The 22,961-nt window shown below is 32.4% G+C and overlaps 1 protein-coding gene across 5 annotated transcripts in view; it reads right to left on the bottom strand.

Annotated features, from left to right (window-relative positions):
• LOC119085168 overlaps nt 1-22,961 on the bottom strand; it is a 70,970-nt gene that overhangs the window by 43,827 nt on the left and 4,182 nt on the right. The window lies entirely within an intron of this gene.

The raw sequence follows: 22,961 nt of genomic DNA, 5'->3' as shown, positions 1-22,961 counted from the left end.
TGTATCGATGATAACAAATTTATGTGTTGGATTGATAAAAGTGAAGGAAATTTTAGTTGGGTGAAAAATAAGCTGTGGAAAAGTCAATGGCGTAGAAATAATGGAATCGGAAAGAAAAATATTTATGGAAGAGATACAAGATCTGTCTAATTTTTCATTCAGGATTAAGTTTCAATCTGTTCAAAATTTATGTGATGTTAGAAGAAGAGGCTTTTGAATTTACAAGTGTCTAAGGTTTTAAAACAGAACGTCATTTACATTAGAAGGACATTTGAAGTTCGACTAGATCTGTTAAGAAATACGGACATGCACAATTAGCTAATAACCGTAGATTGGTGGTACACGGTTTGGATTGAGTAAATCTTGAAAAGCGTAGATCTGGAAAGATGTTACAGTTCGGAGAATCGCAAATGTTTATCTGTCTCCTTTTAGTTCTAAGATCTCTTAGTGAGACCCTAAGCTAAATGCAGCTCGAAAGTGTTAAATATTCTTTAAAAGTGAGCCGATTTCATAGTAATAATTCAGCTACGAAAATCGTATCAAAAAACCAAAAATCAAATTCATTTTCCCATACTTAAAACGGTCTTTGCAACAACAACAAAAAACGTTACATCAACAATATTAAACTGATGTGGTGTTTCGTTTTGTATGAAAACAACAGATTTCCGTTCTCTATCTCTCTATGCAGCGTTCAGCGTTCATTTTAATTGCGAGACATAATTCCGTAAATTAAAGTAATAAATTTTGGATCCATCAGAACGACGCCTATGTGGATATAAAACATGAATTAATAGTAAAACGACGAAATGAATGAAAGAAAGAAAGAAAAAACAGTTTCTGATTCCAATTCTATCCATTTGGATGTTTATGGTGTCCAACTCCAATACATTAACTTTTGTAGTCTTTTATTGATAAGTCATTATCGATGTTTCTTATTTATTATTCGCATTAAGTGTGTGTTGATAATAAATGATAATGGACTGTTTACTATTTATAGACTCCGTACCCAGACATATAAACGTACGGCATTACAATCGAAGAATTTCGTAATCAAGAGGTAAAGCTGCTGCTGTTGTATCCTTATCTAATGAAATGATTAAACGAAAAGACTTCCGAAGAGCTTTCGAAATAAGAATCATTTAATCCACCTACTTAAGTCTATTAATTTGCAACATATTGTCTGTATTATAATTGAAATTTTCTGTTATACCTGCTTGGTTACCTACACCCCGCAAACAAAGACTGCAAAAATGATTCAGTGTTCTCCCCCATCTACATTCAAAAATATTACTCTTAGAAATGAAAAAAAAAATCGTAGAATTCAATGGAATTTAACTTCATTGTCGGTGCACGTATAAAACCGGAACAGAAACATTCTACAAAAATTTTCTACCCTTGTTTCATAGCGCGAATCCATATTATACATATAGGGCTGTTGATGATTTTTATATAGACATGATGAAAAACATAACGAATTCAATTCATAAAACAGATAAGTAATATGTTGAGCGGTGTAATGGTGAAGTTGGTGAGAATTTTATGAGTTTTTTTTTGTTGTTGTTGTTTTCAGGCATTGCTTGGTGGGTATTAGGATTTTTCGTTAACGAATGTAAATGATGTTTACATTAGGAATTTGTATTTTCATTTAAAAAAAAACGACGCTGATGGTTGATCTTTTATCTGTAAAATACATTTTTTAAAGACTTTCCACATTGCGATTTAAGCAGACAGCTGAAATGTGCTCCAAATCATTTTTTTTTTCAATGTTAGTGCATGTCCCTTATGGTTTGCGTTTGCCATGAACAAAACAGTCAAAGTAATAGTACATCTCGTTTCGTAAACGTGCTTCCAAATTTTTTATTTTGACGAGTGGAAAGATAATATTTCGACCCAAAGGGGATGTATTCCCACTCGTCAAAATAAAAAATTTGGAAGCACGCACGTACAATATTTTGGAACACGTAAAATGTTCTTAAGCAAAATGATTACGAAGCAACCGTATGTGTGCCCATTTCCCTACTCTAAAACGATTACATGAAATTTGAAATTTTCCAATTTAATCTGTAAATTCCGGAAACCCGAAACATTGACTCGGATACCCCGTAAAAGTACGTAAGTTTTTATTATAGATAATCAATGATAACTTAGTGTTACCTTTTTCCTTCTAGAAACATTAGTTTCTGTACAATTTTCCCACTTCACATACAAATTATCGACCAATTGAATTTTTTCAGGTCTCTCGAATTGGTGAATTTGGTGAAAATGAAAAGTGATGCATGTGCAAGGTAGTGGTGATCATGCACATATCACCCACACATCATTTTAAGTTGAACCTAGCCATCATTCATAAATTACGGGAAACTTTTTCATTGCTGTCACAAAATTAAGTCTTAAACAACTTAAAATAATCGTTCTGCTAAGTTAAAATGATATTCTTCCCCCCTTTTAGGAATGTATATTGGGGGGTAGAACATAGTCTTAACTTCGCAGAAAGTACATGTCCAGAGTAATTTAAAATTTGGTTTTATGACAGCACTGAAAAACGTTACTTAATTTATGAATGGCTCGGACTTGAGTGTGTTTATTGAGGTTGTTTGAGGAGTCTAATCAAATGTTTAAAAATGTGAATTTTCCTCTTTTAATATAGTTTCTTCAATATATGATAAAGAAAGAGAAAAACAGAAACAACTGTAACGTTCACTAGACTTGTATGAAACGTTGATCAGTTTCAACGATGAAGACTCAACAAATATATAGATGGGAACCATAGCCGTTTTTTTTTCAAAAACATAAATATTTCCAAAAAGTTCTAAAAAAAATTGCTAAAATTTCGCAAAGTTTCTAGTTTTTCAAGTTTTTGAAAAAATAGGCCCTGGCTAACGTCAACAACTCGCAAATAATAGGTAATTTCAAAAAGAAAAAAGACAAAAAAAATAACAAACAAATACTTTTCCGTTCGTCTTCCACCCCATAGTCGACCAAGTCAACAAAAGTTATGTTTCCACATTATTATGCTGACATTAAAAATTAGATTTTCGAGTAGCGTTTATGTAATTAATTAGATACAAATCTAATTTTTTTTTTAAAAGAAGAATAAGTCATAAAAATTTGAAGGAAAACTTTTTTTTATTTTGTTGTTGTTCCTCATTTTTATAGAAGGAACTTTGCGTGTTTAAAATTTTTGATGCGTTTTTTGTTGGTTTTTTGTTATTATTTCGTTGTCCCTTCATCGAAATAGACCGGAAAAATAGGCTCTACCTTAAGCAGAATTGAATGTTGAAGTCTCAAAATGGGTGAAAGCAAAACAGCACCGAAAAAAAAACAACAACATAGAAACCAAAACAGTAGCAACGAACGAATATTTAATTTCTATGGGTAATTACGGTAGATATGTATGTTTTTAGTCGAAAAGTAAAGCACACGAAATTAGAAATTCAAAAATAAAAAAAGATACATTCTATGTAGAAGATGTAACCGTATGTACAATGCGTTCTGTCTGGATGGTAGACTGTGGATGTGCATATAGAATGTTCGTTGCATATCTGTATAAGCAATACGCATACTTGCCTACGTAATAAATAAACAAATAAAAATTTGAACTTTAACTTTCACTTCCAATATATAGAGCACCATGTGGTTTTTGTACGAATAGAATTGTCGATTATAATAAACATTTCGTTTGAACATTTTGGTATTACGCATTTTATTTAATTTCGGTTCTGCTGTTGAATGTAACCATTTTAACATTTGATTTTGGTAGTGAGATTAGGATTATAAAAGTTATTTCGAAACGACACGATTATGTCCCTCTTGCACGGAACCCAACGAGGGTAATTCCGGTGGTTATAACTAACATTATTTGCCTAGCGACCAACATTGAGTATTTCCAACTTATATAATATATTGCTAGTACTACTATTGCTACATCTCTTTGTTATGCGCTGCCAATGACGACGGTTCCATGATCTGAATTCTTCTAAGTCACGGATATATTTTGTACTTCAACGCGTTAGACAAAGTCCGAAAAGTAATGACATGGAAGGGTTGTTTTATTCGGCACGCAAAAATACAATTCGAAATTAATCATTTTGATTTTCGAATTAACCGTTCACATGTCTTAACGATAGTGACAACGAAAATAAACGATGGACTCTGTCTAATGTCACCTTTTATATACTAAAATTTGTCAATTTGTTTGTTTACACTGACCAACAAGGTTAACGAGGTTAAATTGAAGTTGACCTCGAACTGAGTGTCGAAAAATTTCTGACAAATAAAAAAATCTGAGCATCATCAAATAAACTTTTAAAATATATACTAAAACGTATGTTAAAACGAATCAAGTAATAGGCCTAATAACGATCTCTTCACTATACTTTGATCAAATGAAGTAATAGACTTAGCATTTTTTCTGATGATAATATGTGATAGGTCTTGGAAATCAGTTGGATATCAAATATTTGCGACAAATAACTAAAACCTGCATTGAATTTTCGGAAGATACCAAACTAATCAGCTCCCTAACAACCCAATTGAAATATCTCTTGACTTTCACTTTTTTATGATTATCTAAATCATCTATATCACCCCCGTGGTATGAACTAGTTTCATCATATTTATTTTAGTTACCAACGACCCGATGAAGTAATGAAAGCAAAATTATCCCTATTCTGTTTTCGGCAAACAGTGCTCAGCGTTTGATTATTATTTTTCCTCATTACAGCTTTTATACATTCACGAAAATCATAACAATAATTTATTCGCATCATCTAATAAACTTCTAACTTATTGACAAAAAAAAATTAGCAGCAAAGTTATTCCATTGAATGTAAGTTATTTACCAGCAATCTGACCTTCCACACCAGTGTATATTGTTATCAATTTATTATCCAAGGAAAACTTACTCCCCTACTTATTATCGAGTAAAAAAACCTAATTTCTTATCTCCGGAACGGGAGGAACGGAAAGAAAACTCAAATGAAAAACAATTACAATGTCTAAATAGGGAAAACCTGATCCAAAATTAGATTTCTCACCATCGAATAAATATAGCATCCCATAAATATCTTAACGATTGCTCTGATAGTAACATTAATCTTTTCTAATATTGCAGAAAGCATGTTAGGTCTACCTACCTAAATTGTATGTTTCGGGATTTATTTATAAATGTAGAAAATTTCCAATGGAATCCATTTGTCTTAATATTCCTGAATTGTGTAATTTATCAAGACATTTGTTTGAGGATGATCAATTAAATCTTAAATGTTGTTTCGTATTTTTCTTCCTCGATTTGGCTGTGCTTATAGGCATCGACATAGAACCGACTTGCCATTAAGTAGTAAAAACTGTGTAAACATCATTTGGGATTGTGTTGAAATCTTAACAATTTCGGTTTTTCGTCTCAATCGTTAACAACTGAAAATACCGTCGCATTGCAGCGACAATCGGCGACATTGAAAAATAAATACGAGAAAAAAAATTCTTTGCTATTTAAGCACCCTAAATTAGAGTATATTGCATTATGGATTTATGGAAGTAGTTTTCGTTATGTTCGACAGGGCACGTTGAAATGTACACAATGAAAATTTTTTGGTTTTGTTTTCATTATAATGTGTATACCCGAACGGGACGATGAACGTGTAGCGGTTTTTCCGATTACATCTTTTAATAACTTGGTTGTTTAGTTTGATTTTATGTGGAAATATTTTTTCTTCACCAAAATTTATATTTTGATTGTTTCTAGTAGCAGGACCTAATTGAAACGGTTAATCATCTGCTACCGACAACGATGACCCAAATAAGCCAAGTTCTTTGGATAGGTTCATCTTTTCTAGCAGAATGTAAGCTTTAACTTTTGAAGAAATAGATTTCGTATGAAACATTAGACCCTCAGACAGCATTCGATACAAGCGAAGTAACATAAATGATTATATTGCGATACGATTGACGTCTATGATAAATTAAGAATTTTTTAGATCTTTTGCCGGATTCTCACGCAAACAATCTCGTTAATTCTGAAGATAAGATTCTGTACTTTTAAGTTCTTCGAATTATTCCAGTAGCTCAAACAAGTAATGACCATAAATAAGGGTTACAATTAACAGACAAATACACTGCTATGATACCTGCCTATGAATATTCTATCATAAAATTCAAATTCAATCAGTCGTAACACTTTTACGGGTACCGAATAGTTGCAAACGAAACAAATGCTACACATTTGCGTTCAAAGTCTATCAAAATTCCTGTAGAAAGATTTTAAGGTAATGCAACGTTTAAAGTGGATGCAGCTGTTGCAATGACGTGTTATATTATTGAAACAAGAGACGGCTTGATAAAAACTTTTTCAAAACCATCGTGACAATGTTGCACGTTTTTGTCAAAAGATTTATACTAATTTAAATGCACGTCACTCTTGAAGGGTTAACACAATAATAGTAAATGGATTGGGTTATAGTTTAATAAAATGATTTTTTCGTTTAACGATTTCATTTAATAATATTTTTTCGTCTAAAATTAAAAAAATTTTCCTCTTTGATGAATTGTTTATGGCGTTGTTGTTATTACAATAATTTGTTTAAAATGTTCACAAAAGTTCCATTAAAAAATTATTATGATTTACCCTATCTTAATTAAGGCAATTCCGTTCTCACGTTAATTCAGAACTGTACAATTAGGGGGCTCGTTAAAAGTATACAAATTTAGGTTTCCACATCTCGAATTGATGTTTGAAGGCGTGTGGTCTGTTTAGCCGTAGAATGTAATACTAATTAATCATTGCGCACATTTTCTAAATTAAACACACTTTTGATAAGGAAATTTCTTACTCTGCACTTCCCGCATGTATATTTCCCTTCATGGTATTACGTTCTCTAGTAAAATTATACGTCACTCAAAGTACATCGGGAAAGAAAATGCATCTTCTCAAGGATCAATTCGACATCCTGATTGATTCTTTTCTCCTTTGTAGTTGTTGGATGTTGAGTTTGATTTACCAAGTCAAAATGACCTTTTTGCAAGGTACACTTTTCTTTTAAGAATAGGAGAAACACAAAAAAAACTCTTCAAAGATAGAATGGGAAACTGACTATTTTCAATGAACATATCCTTTCAAAGAGATTACAAGTACAATGTTTAAAATGGAATGTCCACAATTGCGGAAGAGAGAAAACAAATTCAAACAGGATAACTTGAAGAGTCGTTAGAAACCCCCCGCATATATCGTCAAACAGAACTTATTCACAGAATATCCTTTCCATATAAGATGCACATTTCGGACATCAGAGACAGAGAGAGTTAAATTGCTTCCAGGAACCTTTTCTCCTATTAGACTGATTCTGTAAGTTCCAACCACAATTACTTATCCTTCTTAGACTTTGAAGTATTAGATTCGGAAATTCATCTAAATCCAATACCTCGACGGCAATAACAACTTTGCATCTGTGTTAATCCGAAGAGAAAGAATGATTGAAAAACAGTAGACTTTCTTCACTTTGCACATTTCGGGTTCAAATAATGTTAAAAACTAAAATGTAATTTCCCGTTCAATGGCGTGTATCGATTGTTCATCCTAATCATTACTGAAATTAATATTATATAAAAGTTGTACATTATGTACCATTGCCTACGTTCGATTATTTTTTTTATTTTGTTAAATTTGAATCTCTAAAAATGTCATTGCACCGTAAAAATATTCATCTTTCTATTGATCATTCTGAATGGGTTTTTTTTTCGAATGTATAGTTGTAGATATATGTTGTATAGGAAAACTACATCAAACTCTGAAGAGAAAAAAAATCAAATAATATTATTTATTGTGAGGTATACAACTGGATATATTGTAGGATCATGAAGTGTTCTGTACCTACAGTGAATATATATAAATTTTCAATATGGGCAAGACAACTTTTATATAATTGAATATCTTCGCATCAAACAAGAGAGACATAAACATGCGGTTTGGTTCGGTTCGGTTTGGTTTTATATACCACACATTATATAGAAAATAACGTTAAGAGTGCATCCATATTTGCAAGTAAAACATTACCATCGCAGGAATAATACAAAACGATATCAAATAAATTGGCATTTTTGCTGTTTAAATGCTATAAAAGTATTTTATATTTTATTTATATACAATTTTTTTTCTTCTTCTCTACCTCCTATATCTGCGCGCACACAAGAAAGTGGTATGAACATAAATGGTATACAATTTTCGTATTAAATGTCTCTTGATTTCAAACTGTGTCTTTAAATGTTAAACGAAGAATCCAAGCACATACTCCTCATAACTAACGACATAACGTTTTTATTACTTTTGCAGAAAAAAGGCATTTGAAGAATTAAATAATTCCAAAACATAAACTTTTTAACCGCTTGTTGTGCGACCCATGAGAATAGTAAAAATGTTGACTAACAATTGCTACAAAATGCTTTGAATTTTCAGTGGAAAATATTTAAACGAAAGCGACGACGACGACTTTTTTTCGGGTGCTACACACCAACAAACGATGTACTCCCATTCATAATGCTGAAAAATTGTGCAAAATTAAAATTAATTTGTTTGGACCATTTATCATCATTATCCAGACAAAAGTGTTTGCATCATAAATTTTCTTACACACTCTTTCTCTACCCTTAATAAATTATGATATTTGTACATACATTTTGTTATGCCTAGCCTACGAAAAAAGCAAAAAAAAAGGTAAAGTAGCAAAGTTATGTGATCCCCGGCCCATCCACCAGTTGGATTGGGATAACAGAAATGATTTTTAAATAGATTATAAAGACTCAAAAATGTACACAACAAAGAGTACCGGAAAAAGAAATGGATGGAAAATTTTATCAATTGTAAATGATTGAGTCATGTCATGATGATCTTTTGATGTTGATTCGTTTCCCATCAGAAGTCATTTAATTGAATGGTTTTTCAGTTCGCATTCTATATTTCTCACATTGTTCACTTATTTTCTTTTCGTGGGTCACGTTTGAATTCAGTTACCTATTAAGCCTTCGAAAAGCTACTTTCGCTCGCCCCGAAAGGAATGTGAGAGGAGTTGTATGGTGTATGGAATAATGATTGAAATAGTCTGAGCTGAAAATCCACAAATAACGAACGGACAAAATAATAATAAAAAAAACGTTACGTACACATACGTTTCCCCGATCGTTCGTGTGTATATATTTCGTTCGAAATGGTTTTTGTCCATGACAGTATAATATCCATTTTCATGTCTAACAGCCATTTATTCGGGTTATATTTTTTATAAAAAAAATGATTCCGAATTATATTAGAGAATGTGTTTCTAAGTAACAAATAAGTAGCTCAATATATTTCCACTTAACAGTTCATATATCCTACCAAAATATATTGCGAGTTCGAGTTCACCTTAAAAGCAAAAAAAAGAGAATAATAAAAGAACCGATATCACCATCATCAACCATCAACCACCACACCTCAATAATATTACATTTTATTGTTCAACATATCTTTTGATGCACGATTGGTGAAAAATCACTTTACCACCAGCTTTTACAACAAGTCTTTTCAGACGTTTCCATTGTTTCTGATCATTTTTCCCTTCTTGATTTTAGCGGGGAGTGAAAAATAAAAATCGTACGAACAGAAGAAAAAAACGCACACACCAAACCAACATTCTTTTTTAGTGTTTTCGTTACGTTGAAAAGCCAATTCAAAATATCTGGTGAGAGTGATGTGAAGAACCATTGGTAACAACACACAACAATATCCTTTACGAATTTATTTATTTCCGTTCAACTAAGGAGCAGCTGATAGGAAACCGACAATGTATTATAAGTAATGTGAATGAAGGGATATAAAATGCATGGTGTGATATAAGTATACCATATGTGGTTCCACCGTCAATACGTATATGTGCGTATAGAATATATGTTTTATTTTCATTTATATATATCCAGACCGCATTTCGTATGTGGCAAGAACAGTTTTATGCATTTAATAATCTTTTTATGACGTAAAACAGAATAAACGAACGAAAAAAAACCCGTCTCGGTACCGTTAGAAAAACATATGATCGTAAACAGCGACGACGTCTATTCAAAGTACATATATATAACATTGAAATTACTATCATTTCTTGCAGCGTAAACATTGAAGTGGTTGGGACAGCACTTACGATTCACATCCCCAACTATCGTATTTTATCAACGGTTTTTTTTATTATCGTTGGATGTTATACATATATGTACATACGGGATGATAACTTACATGAGTATTATGGATACTTTTATTAAATATAGATTAAGTTTGATTTATGGGTACGGAAGACTAGGGAAATATATAGGAGAAATGTAACCAGTATATGTAAGCGATTACCACATATGTGTACCTACAAATACATGTATACACATCGGATAATCGAAATTCGAGTAATATTTCATTCATATGTCGGTTGTCCTGACAAAAAGCTATGATTTACACGAATGTTCGAATATTTGCCGAATGTTCATGCAGCCACTTTCAATCGACAAACTGTGTTCGAGTGTGGGTTTGTGTGTGGGGGATACAAAAGTGTCGCACAAGAAAAACAAAATTCTAAACTTTCGGTTGTTATTTTAGCTCGCCTGTTGTTACACTGTAAGAAAAGTGTAATATCAAAAATAATGTGTGTCATACACATGCATATTAGTCACACCGTTGGCATCTCAGTCATTTCGATGTTTCATGTACACTGAAATACAGTGCGCCATGAAATGCACCTGGCATCTCAAATTTCACAGAGCACACAAGTGTTTAATACGTCCGGTATTCCAGTATAAACTCCTTTAATTTACAAAAAGCTAACCCTATTTTCACACCCAATCACACCCCTTTTTCATTTATCTTAATAGCATGTTTTCACGACTACAATTGAAGCTTAATAAATATTTACGATTACTACATATCTTTGATTCATTACTCTGAGACTTGATTTCATTTTTCATTAATTTTTTTTATGGGTTGATGCTTGACCTAAGTATTTAATACGTGCGGACCGTATATATAACATTCTTAGCAGCGCTAAACTGAAATCGTGAAGTATTGCCATTTTCACCATTTTTTATCAGAGAACCCAAATAAACATCGACGAAAGACACTTCTTCATATCATAACATCAACGGTATAATCACTGTTATAAGATTTTTCAAGAGTATTCCCTCAATGATTAAACGTAAACAACACAGATTTGAAAATGAAGGCATCCAATTTACCTATAAGATCCACACAGTATTTACAATGTATATGTTCAGCGACAACATCTGAGTGCACTCGGTGTAAACGCTACGTGAAACCAAATGAATATCGCAAATTCCATGGGGATTTTCGTATGTAAATTATGTACTCTCTGTAACAATTTAGTGGATGAGATAGGCGTAACTCTCGTGGTAGCTTAATAGTTAAAATGCAGTTATTGCATTACCTTTTTCCGATGCGGCAGAGTTGATGAAAATGCGACACATGAGATGTAAAATCGTAATACAGACTAAAAATTGTTCAGATTCAACAGTAACACGAATTTGCATGACATCTGTTAACGTCAGCAACGGAAAACAGTAGTAATAGTAATATAAATCTTAAATAAAACAAATGAAGTAAAAGATTTTTTTAAAATTTAAACGATACTTTGAACAGCAGAAGTAGCACATTTATTGTTAACCCGCTATACGCTTGCCGTTGCTGAAAGGGTGACCTAGCATTGACAGTAGGAAGAGCTATGTATCAGCTTCGTATTACTTATCTGAGTGTATACGTTACGCCGTGTTGAGGCTCGATATAAATGAATAAATATACTTACCAAACGTGTAAGGAAAACATTCCAAGAAAAATTCTTTTTTTTTCCCGAGAAACACATTCATTTATTGGTTAGGGTAATCGCATAAATAAACCGTAATTCGTACTAAAACAATAATTATAATGCGAAGGTATACGAGCACTATGTGGAACGGGAAAGAGAGAAAAAAAATAAAGGAAAACAATATGTCCTTAATTACACTCAATGAAATAAACCTCATAGACCGTATGTACAGTACATTGTACGTATAGTACATCAGGTTTTTCGGACGAGGGAAAAAAGGATACGCATTTTTTGTTGTTGTTCTGTTCATGTTCTTCATGCAATCATGTTTATTACCTAATATTATATTACCCACCTATAGAGGCCTTGAAACCATACATAAAATATTTCGGTGCAGATGTTCACAAATGTCACTTATTTTCATATTTTACACACCATGAAATATTCAAGTATGCTACAAATTTATCCACATCATACCTAAAGTATAACAAAATTTTGCATTTTGATGTGATATTCCACATCAAACGCTTCCATCAAAAAGTGATTAACTAAGTGGCATGGAAGAGAGTCTTTCAATTATCGTTCCATTGGTTTGTGTTGGATCATTAATTAATTTATGTGTGTGGGTTGTGTTGTTCGGTGGTGAAATGATTATGTTCACTCCTCCGTGATTTTCGATATGTAATTTCTCAATGAGCGTATCACAATACGATTGAGTTATCTCTCTATGCGACGGTGAATGCCATCACCAGACATTTTCGTGTCATAAATCAGATATAAGTCGAAATGTGAATGAATGGTTCTTAACACAGACACTCGGATGTGTAATGAACAGCCGATAAACTTCAACAATAATGAAATATCTGTTGTCCTACTATCTTGATGTGGTTGAACAAGGAATCTAATAAACGTCATCGGATACGGTCTTCATGTCTACCTAATGTAAGTATGATTCAATCCAATTTATTCCTGACTTACCGTAAGAAACGCACCACACCCCTTCCGTATTGATTGTGCATGTTCAATTAACACTTTAATTCTTTAAAAAAATATTGGCATATACCTTACCACTCAGACTATAAATTTAACCAAAGTGCCTCATATTTGAACACATTGTCATTGTAAATCCATACAAATACGAATGCACACATATTTTATCTCTCCACCTCACTACTCAAATTACACATGAGAGTCGTGAATGGAAAATAGAATTAAACAAAAAAAAACCATAATCGGAACTGGGGAAGTTAGATGTTAATCGTCGAGGTAGGCAAACACATTATAAAACGTATAATTTCATCTCAATTGAAGCGCAGTAGGATTTACGAGAGAGAAAAACCTTCTCAGCATAAAGGCTAATATTAACCACCGAATTTAGATCATCGAAATTACGCACTTGAATTCTATATTATTGGGAACCAAACGATTAATGGAAATTATTTTGACAACGTATAGTATGTTATGTGCTGTATTAACAATATAGTTTTAGTCACGTACGAATTAGAGTGGGTTATTAGGTTTAGTTTTCGATGTTTCTTTTTGGGAGTTTTAGCTTTGTCGCGTTTCGAAAATCAAGTGGCTGATAGAGTTTTAAAAGAAATTTTCTGGTGAACTTTTTAGACCTACGTCGAAAGTCCATTTGATGAAAATGATTTTGCCAAAAATATTTTTTTTTTGGCTAGCCAACTTCGCGCGGGCTTCCGTAATAGCGTTGCTACACGCAATTTCTGGATCAACGATTTCACGGTTCACGTCAACCCTAAACATTTGACAGCAATAGGGCGGATAGTTTTTTGTAAAAGGTTTTATTGCATCTATTCTGTTGCTATGAATTTCGTACCGTCTGGTTTTAAGCACTTTTAGTCGGGGGTATATTGAACTGATTGAAAACATAATGTAGAACATATGTAAAAAATAAATAAATTATTGGGTGAGGTCATGTGTTGTCACGTTTATAAATAAAATTGAAAAAAAAAAGATATTTGAAGTTGAAGGGTAACGATGTAATTTTTGGTGTAAAACCGATACATGTGTCCTTTCATCACCTTTCATAAAATCCGGCACAGACAGCACAATTAATAAAGTGCGAGTACGGTATATTTTCCGATCTAGACACACATTTTATTTTTGGCTGTAAAATTTTTGATATTAAAAAACTGTGCAATAAAAAACATTAGTCGGCACATGACATTTGAGTGTTCGCCAGAAAAAATGAGTTATCACATGGCAAAAGTTATTTTATGCAAAACATTTTTTTCCCCATGTTAACGCACACGACAGATTTGAATATAAAAAAAATAAAATAAAAATAATGACGCATCGCATACGGGAAAATTATTTGATTCATTTTCCTCACCTAATTAAAATTAGAACACAATTTGTTTGGGTGAATTCATCAAAATTTTAAGAATTTGTTAAGGTTTTTTAAGATCGTATAATATTCATGGGAAAATCGGAAATTAGCCATTCAGATGCCTCTATAGCTATGTGCTATCTACAACGGCACAAAAGAGCGTGGAACGATAGTTAGTTAGACATGTCTTCACAACGAAACGTACAATAAAACTAATCAAGTAAAAGAGACTCATGAAGTTTCAAACACTAACGAGATACAATTGTTGTTTGTTGTAAAAGGTTTTGTTTCTTTCGCTACGAACTATGAATTTTATTAATAATGAATCAAAAGAGCAAAATCTTCGAGTAAAAAATGGTTCGTGTAAAAACTTTATTGACAATGGATATTGTCAAAGTTTTGCAACATTCGTCATTTATTTTGTGAAGAAAAAGGCTCGCGAATCGCTGTGCAAAATAGTCTCTTCATACAAACTTTGGCTATTCGCAGACAAAAGTTATTATTGATGGACTATTTGATCAGTGTGCGAACAGCAAAAGTTATTATGAAACGACAATATGCACAGTGTGCAAATTGTCTCTTCCTTTTGTTAATTTGTGAACAAAACTTCCGACAAATTAGTACCACATGTATAGACATAGTCTCCACCGCAAGTGTTACGTTGTTTTTGTATTTAAGATTAAGTTAAATTCTGCACTTGACACAAGAAAGTTGAAAAATGAAATTGATTGGATGAAGATTTCGTTACGTTTACATTCTGGATACATGCAGAGTATTTCAAAGTTGTTCTTGTCGATACAGTTCAAGATACGTTAAGTCAGATGTTATGCGTCTCGTTTAACACCTTCCAAAGATCTCTTTGTTACCACGCCAAAGCCTCCGCAAATAGGATTTTAGAAAACAATAATTGTACGGTCTCTAGCCTCAACCGGTTTAAGCGCGAAAGAAAGAATTTCAATTTTTTTTTTATTTGTTGTAGCGTGTTTTCTGGAATTGTGTTCTTAGAAGAGAAAACAACAGATAGCAAAATGTTACCTTCACAGTGTTCTATACCTGCTAACAGTGTTATAGGCTATAGATACGTATAGAGACTATGAAACAAGTGTAATATTTATAGAGTGTTGTCTTTAATCACGAAATCTGATTTAATCTGCACGAATACGCACCAAAAAAGGGAACATAAATCCTTGAAAAGGCATACACAGCCGTCCAAAATGGTTAATGGACTTTAGGTTTTTAAACGGTTATTCAAATTTGTGTAAAAAAAAACATTAACATTTCCCAAAGCATGAATTTACTCATTTTACCGTCGCCGTTTCGGTGAGCCAACGAAAATACGACAAAAAAAAAGTTACAAAAAAAAAATATTAAAATTCATAAATTTAATCAGAGGGATAATACATGCTTTAAACTCTTCATTATTACTTATTACCATGCAAAAGAGATATGTTTGGTATCGCATGCATAAAAAGAGGTATTCGATGTCACGTCGAATTTATGGTTGAAGATTTTCTCGTTGGCTTAATAAAATTGTCTCAGCGAAATGAGATGAAAATAAATGGTCGCTTTTGCATTGGGTAACATATTTCCGTCTTCGTTTCTTTTTTCATTTAATATAAAAAAAATAATCATTTAAATCTATGTGAGAAAGATAAGCAAATTTATTGCTTCCATTGAATGGTATTATATAGGATGTAAACGACCGATGTGTAATGGATAACGAGAGCAAAGAAAAAGAAAACATTTTCCACTCAAAATAAGGATATTCAGGATCATATGTGCACACGAAACATATTTAAATGAGTGTTTGTGTTGAGAAATACAGTAGAACGATGGTACGATGTTTTTCTTTTCTTCTTCTTCTCTTCACTTCACTTTTGTAACGATTCATGTGAGTGCATTCCGAACCTCACCGGTTCATTCTCGAACACACATTCTTAGAAAACCTTTTATTAACAAAAGATCCGCATCCAAACCAATATCGCTTCATTGTTATAAATGTATGGGGTCCAAAATCAAAAACCTTTTTTTCATTTCATTTGTATATGTGTGTGTGTAAGAGGTGTAAGAGGTATACGAATTATAATATCGTACGATAAAATAGAGCCATTTTGGCGAAGATCTTGTGTTTTTTGTTGAATCAGATCGAATAAAAAATGGAGATAAAAAGGGGAATAATTCTAATATTTCACCGGCAAATTCGAATCGAGTCTTTCAAGCATGAAAAATGTGACCGATTTTTGTATATTCACGATTACACCTTGGTGCTTTGGTGAAGATTTCATGAAATTTTGCTAATCTATCAGTTGTCAGTTTTAGAGTTTTGACTGCATCGCCGAAAGCCTTTACCATTCCTGTACAATAGTTTCATTTATAATTAGAGAGTAAATTTTTCAATGATTTAAAACAAAATGAAAATTGTCTGGCAAAGTACATATAAGACATTCCCGCAGTTTTAGGTAAGGTTACGTTCTAACCACTTCAGAAAATCGTAATATGACTGCAAGAAAAACCACATCCAAGTGATATGCCTTTTCTTAGTATAGGTGCAATAAACTGGAACATAAAGAGCCTTCAATAAAATGGTCTTGTTCTGTTGAACATGGGGTTCGTAGAATTTATGGCTAAAAAAGAAACTAGTTTTCAGTTGAGAAAAAAAAACTATTTCCAATGATGAAGCAGTTTGTATAAGTGAATACCTTGCTTGCGAAACATGAGCAAAAAAAATTCACGAAATAATTCTGTTTTTAGCAAACAAAATTCTTAATTGTTTTCGAAACCAATTTGTGAGAGGAAACAAGGGGAGAAATGTTGTGTGATTTCAGATGATATGAAGGTTTGTTTATCCTAAGCTAAACTAGAGATAACCAAGGATTTGAATTATTCAAAATTCCACTATCATCGACTCCAAAAATTATTCGAATCATTTTGGAGATTCAATTTTAACTGAAATGTTAGAATGGAATTCAGGCTTTATGTTCTCTATTTACTCGCTCAAAACGATAGACACGAAGGTGACTCCTCATAATTCCATGTAAAATTGGAACGAAACAATTCAAGAACCAAACTTTTGTTCAAAACATAATGCCGTTGAAACGCGAAAGATGTTCCAGAATTGGAGATAAAAAGATGGAAAATCCTTCTTTTTCGTTTACAGTTGACTGAAAATGTAATTGAATTAAAAATAGATAGCGGTACGCTGAGTTTGTCACCCCTATAATAAGGCGCCGTTATAATTATGCTGTACTGAGTGACTAAATGAGAGCTGTTACAAGATATAACATCAGAATATATACAAAAAGTATCGTCAAACTCGGTCGACTACCTAAGAAATTCAAACAAAACTTAAAAACATTACACCAATTAAGTGGCATATTCAACAGAAAAAAGACATAATTGCTTCTTATTCACAAAAATAGTCGTGTATACATTACGTACGCAGCATAACGAATTTTCCCAATTCATACAAAAATTTTGAACAATTGCCGCATCCGCTTTAATTCTCATAATACGAATTAAATTTCAAAAAAAAAATATTTTTTTTACATAAACTAACATGAATGAACTTTGTTATCTCTGTCTTTTTTTGTGAAGTGTAATTACGGTGCACATTCTTTTGTCTCCTCTTTGAACGAGTTAAGTGATGTTATTCTTGGTTTCTTTTCTTTGATATTATTGTGGTGTAGTGTGCTGCTTTATTATTTTTTTTTGTAGTTAACTAAGTTTGGAGTTTAAAATAAATAAACTTTAACTTGAAATTACGTGTAAATGCATTTTTAATATGCTCAGCCATTAAAATATGGCCAGAAGTATTTATAACAACAATGTGGAAGACACCGGCAATTATTAACAAACGAGATGGGCTTGACATTCTGATGAGGATTTTTTTTTATTTTGCAATGACACCTATAATTGACCATAAAAAACACTGAAAGTAGGACCGCAGATTATAGACAACTTTCTTGTTTGGACTCATATCATGAAAAAATTGAGTAGATGTAGCGTTATTATGGTACAGTCTGTATGTGTCCCTAATCGCTAATGTGGCTCAGTCGACTATAAGTAGCGCTATTGCAGCACAGTCGACTATAACTACTATTTTGTCTGTAGCTCAGCGAAATGATAACTGAAGGTGACTCGCTGGCCGCTGTCGAATTGAATTGAATGAATCCCATCATATCCCACCATAAAATCGCTTATTTAGATTTACGGTACGTGAATATACCTCAAATGTCATACCTCGGATCATTCACTCCTAAAGTGAATTCTCAATTGAGGTGCAAGATGTCTTTTCCGTTTAACAAATGCTCTCGTTTAGCCTGCAGCAAGAATTTATTTTTCAAAAATTCTGCATTTCTATCGCTTATTGCTTAAAATAGGCCGTGGTCTAAACGACTGGCAATCGAAAAACCAAACTTAATTACTTAACTTAACCACTCGAACCAGCCGCACGTCGTGTTAATTTTAAAAGGCAGTTGGATTTAATTTGTCTGACAATTTAATTCACAAAACAATAACCATTTCGAACACACAAAACGCTCGAATGAAGTATCATTTACCAAAAATTAGTTTTCTTTTTTGCATCATTTCCTTCCCATGGCACTAACAATCGCTACATGATTCCACATGAACTTCGACTATCCATACAATATTGTATATATAGTCAACAGTCGGCATTTTGGTAACTCTTATGCATGCCGTCGTACACAACATACATATCAATCTACCTTCAATATATATATGTATTGTGTGTATGAGCATATCAGCTACGTAATAAGTCCTTAATTTGCATATAGAAAGGGTTTATACCGAGTAATACGAAATGTATGCAACTATTTTCCGTTAGATTACATTGTTGTATGAATTGTCTGGTTTCGGAATTTCCTTCACCCATTGTACGAATATTTTTGAAACATTTTACTCATAACATTCCCCTAAACGAACGAGGCTGATCTGTATAAAATGGAAAAGGGGGTCGCGTTGTTTTTACAACAATATTCACTCGAATTATATACCGCAAAGTACACACATACTAAAATGCAAAGATCTACTTTAAATGTAAAATTTTTGGATTTTCCTCGACTTTTTTTATTATTAAAAAAATTTATCAAATCTTTCATATTGCCGGAGAAAGAGAGCATTTTATTTAACATACTCATACATATTATAATCCGAGTCATCGGCTTTTTTTTAGTGTTTATTTATTCAAAACTTGTTTTGACGATTTGATACACCTGGTTTTAATTTGAACACATCAAACACAAACACTTTGAAGTTACAGTTACTTTTTCTGAATAAGGTGACAGAAAATTTACTTAGAATTTTTCGTTGCGATAGATTCTCGTACCGATAATGATGCATGTAGGTGAGCTAAATTGTACGCTATACGTTGAAATGAACGTTCAAAGCATAAGGAGAGAATAAATATTAACAAACAAAAAAACAACTTCCAACAACAACAAACGAATTTCTAAATATTTCTTGTTAAAATATATTCTTCATACGAGCATCTTATGGGTTTGTGTGTTAGTTTTTTTTTTGATAGGACAAAAAAGAAGGTGTTATGTTGTTCTACGAAATTAAATTAGATTAAATGAGTGAGATTGTAATTGATGTGAGCGAACGTTTTAATTAAATTTTTAGATTACACGACGTGCACAAAATTTCCAATTGAACATTTGTAGTCGACGTAATACGTAATAAAAGTTGAGAAAACGTTGCTCTAGGGTAAAGTGAATGTATTAGCGCCAAATATGTAATATACGAAGGACATGTGTACATACCCATTGGGAAATACAATTTTGTCCAGACAAACATAATTTTTGGTGAGTAAATGTAGCAATCGTGAATTAAATTTTTCTTTAAAATATATTCGACTTTAAAGCAGAAATCCCCGTAGTCATCGAACGCTGTGAAATGATACTGAAGGAATATCAAAACTGGTATACACATCAGAACGATAAACAAAAAATCTAATGTTCTCTTAGCTTCACGATTTTTTTTTTTGCTTTGCCAGTTTTTTCCTTTCTCTTTGACTGTATATATTTAACAACCTTAATACTTTATAATCTGGCCTGCGAAAGCTCTACTCAAAGCAAACAAATGCCAGCTAGCACTTTTTCATTAAAAGGCTCCTACCCATTAAGAGGACAAGAGAACGGCTACATTAATGAAGAAAAACAGCACACACAAAAAATCACGGTACTTTTTCATTCTCCTACCGAATTTTAATTGAAATTTTAATTGCATTCTGTTTACTAGAATATGAACTAAATATAAGGTACTACGGTGCCAGATTGCCATTAATGTTTTAATAGTCCACTCTATCAACTACACGTATTGTTTGAGCATTGCATAAAATTAATAATTAATGAGAATGCAATCTCCAGTTGTTTTCGAAACGAATCCATTAAGAAGACGAATTTTTTGTAATAGAAATGTGTTTGCATCAGATTTAATATTAAAGTGTGTTACGTACCACTGCAAACTTAACGATGATCTCCACAGGATCCATCAAACCTATCTGTTCTTATGCCTTGGCACCTGAGACTGGTGTACTTATGGATACGCCCTTTATACCAATCTCAAGTTTTGCACCTTCGGAAATCGTGAACTCCAGGATGAGGATCTACCGTCAAGAAGGCAAGAACCTTAAACGACTTCTAATCGAAAACAGGGAAATTTCCTTAATAGAAGTAGTAAGGTCATGGAGTAGGGAACAAAGGGTCTCTGATATGGGTTTCTGCTTCTTAATTGAAAAAACCTAAAAAAACTTTGATATAATCTAATCTAGGCGTGTTCTTCAGGCATACATGGTATAACAACAAGAAAATCAGGTCCTCTTTATACATAACAATGATGAAGGGAGTGTTTTCTCTAAACACTTTGCACACCCGAAATTACAATCAAAATCGCACCAACTGCAAGATCAATTGAATGTATGCGTTGGAATATCGCTTACGCTGACATTGTCTTTCTGAGAATGTCTTACGTTGCAAGCTGATGTCCGAGTGTATATTTGAAAGAAGATGTCTGCACGTACTAAACATTTTTTTTTGCTACATAAATACTCTATGGTATCGTGAATCGAATGGAAAATATTTTAAAACTGAATTGTATTGTACGGAATGATTCCTCAAAATGTAACAAAAAAGAAGAAAGAAAATAAATATAAAAAAAACGATTCTGTGTATGCAATCATATCACATATTGTAGTCATAACACGTAATTCTGACCATTTTCGTTGTGTTGTTCCCAGAACATCAAATTCACGTCATTCAACAGCACTGGACAATGGCATATTGGCGAGGAAATCATAAAGTTTTTTTTTTTTATTAATTAGAGTTTGTTTTACGACGCCAATGTTGTAATACTGGTTTTATGCTCCATTTTTTTATGTAATCACTAAAACAGAACCGATATTTCGTATTACAATTTCCAATGAAAAATTCATGAAACTCGTAAAAATGACGACGTACCATACGCGTCAGAGTCGATAAAATTTTTGTAAATCTTTTTTTTTTTTAGAAAGAAAAGATCTTGTGTATGTGTTGAAGTCACCCTTCACCTACATGGTAATGCATATTATGCATATGATTTTATTACTTTCAGTCATATCACTTAATATTATAGCAACCACTTACAAGTTAGAGCTCGTTATACGAAGCTATTTTAAAGAAAATCTTTTTTTTCTCCCGTTCTTAAGATGAAAATATTTTATGAGAATTTACTGAGCACCATCCATCCATTTATGGAACGGTTAGGTATAAAAATAACGCTTTATAATGATGTGTACCATATAATATACACACAGTACACATGCACAGATTTTTTTTTAAATTCTTAAACCTTTCGTGTTTTGTTCGTTTGCCGCCCTTCAGTTCTACTCAATTCCATTTTCTTTAAACTCTAATCTAAATCGTTCTCATAACTCAACTTTCATTAACGTTTTACCATAGGTATGGTCGAGTCATGTAAGATGTGAATAATTTGTTTGATAATTCTTTTTTTTTTCTCTCGAGTATACTTATATGTGTTGCATATGAAACTCACTCTCTCTCTATATATATACACGTAATATTTACACGTAAAATATTCCAATTAGTCGGTACGAAAGCATATAAATTCAACGATGATTACAGAAAATTATTCATCTTCGAACCACAAAATGGATACTATCACCGAATCCCTTTAATGGAATCCCAATAGCTATTCTGAATCATCCGAACAAGATTACAATTAACACTATAGTGCCCCTCTCACTCTATACGTGTATCTTCTCTGGGTGCTTTATATTCCAGTCCATTTAGAAGCCATCAACTTTTTATTTATTCAAGTCATATACGAATCCGTTGTCTATATAAAGCATTATAGTTTGCTATAAAAATATATTTTTATTTTCGGTTTTTATGTAATGTAATGTAATGAAAATGATGTTGAACAACACACCAAAAGGGAATCAACGAACATTTTATTGATGAGTTACGGTAATTATAAAATATAAACCGAATAATGGCAAAATAAATATGAAAAAGAGAGGAACAATTTTTTTTCGGCGAAAATGATGATTTTATTAATGTTTTAATCATCATGTCTAATTAGAGAGGCCATTAAATATTCAAATCAGGCGATTTTAACGTTTTAATTAACGTTTTGTTCCATGAAAAGCTTTTACATTTCCTCTGGCAAAATCTTGATCTTTTTCCGGATTTAACTTCACTTTATAGGGGTTATGGTAAAAGCTGTCGATAAATTGGATTAAAACTTAGTTGTGGGAAACGAAGAATTTTTTT

This window comes from Bradysia coprophila, chromosome X, assembly GCF_014529535.1.
Source record: "Bradysia coprophila strain Holo2 chromosome X, BU_Bcop_v1, whole genome shotgun sequence".
NCBI classification, from domain to species: domain Eukaryota; kingdom Metazoa; phylum Arthropoda; class Insecta; order Diptera; family Sciaridae; genus Bradysia; species Bradysia coprophila.
This window is presented reverse-complemented; position numbering and strand designations above follow the sequence as displayed.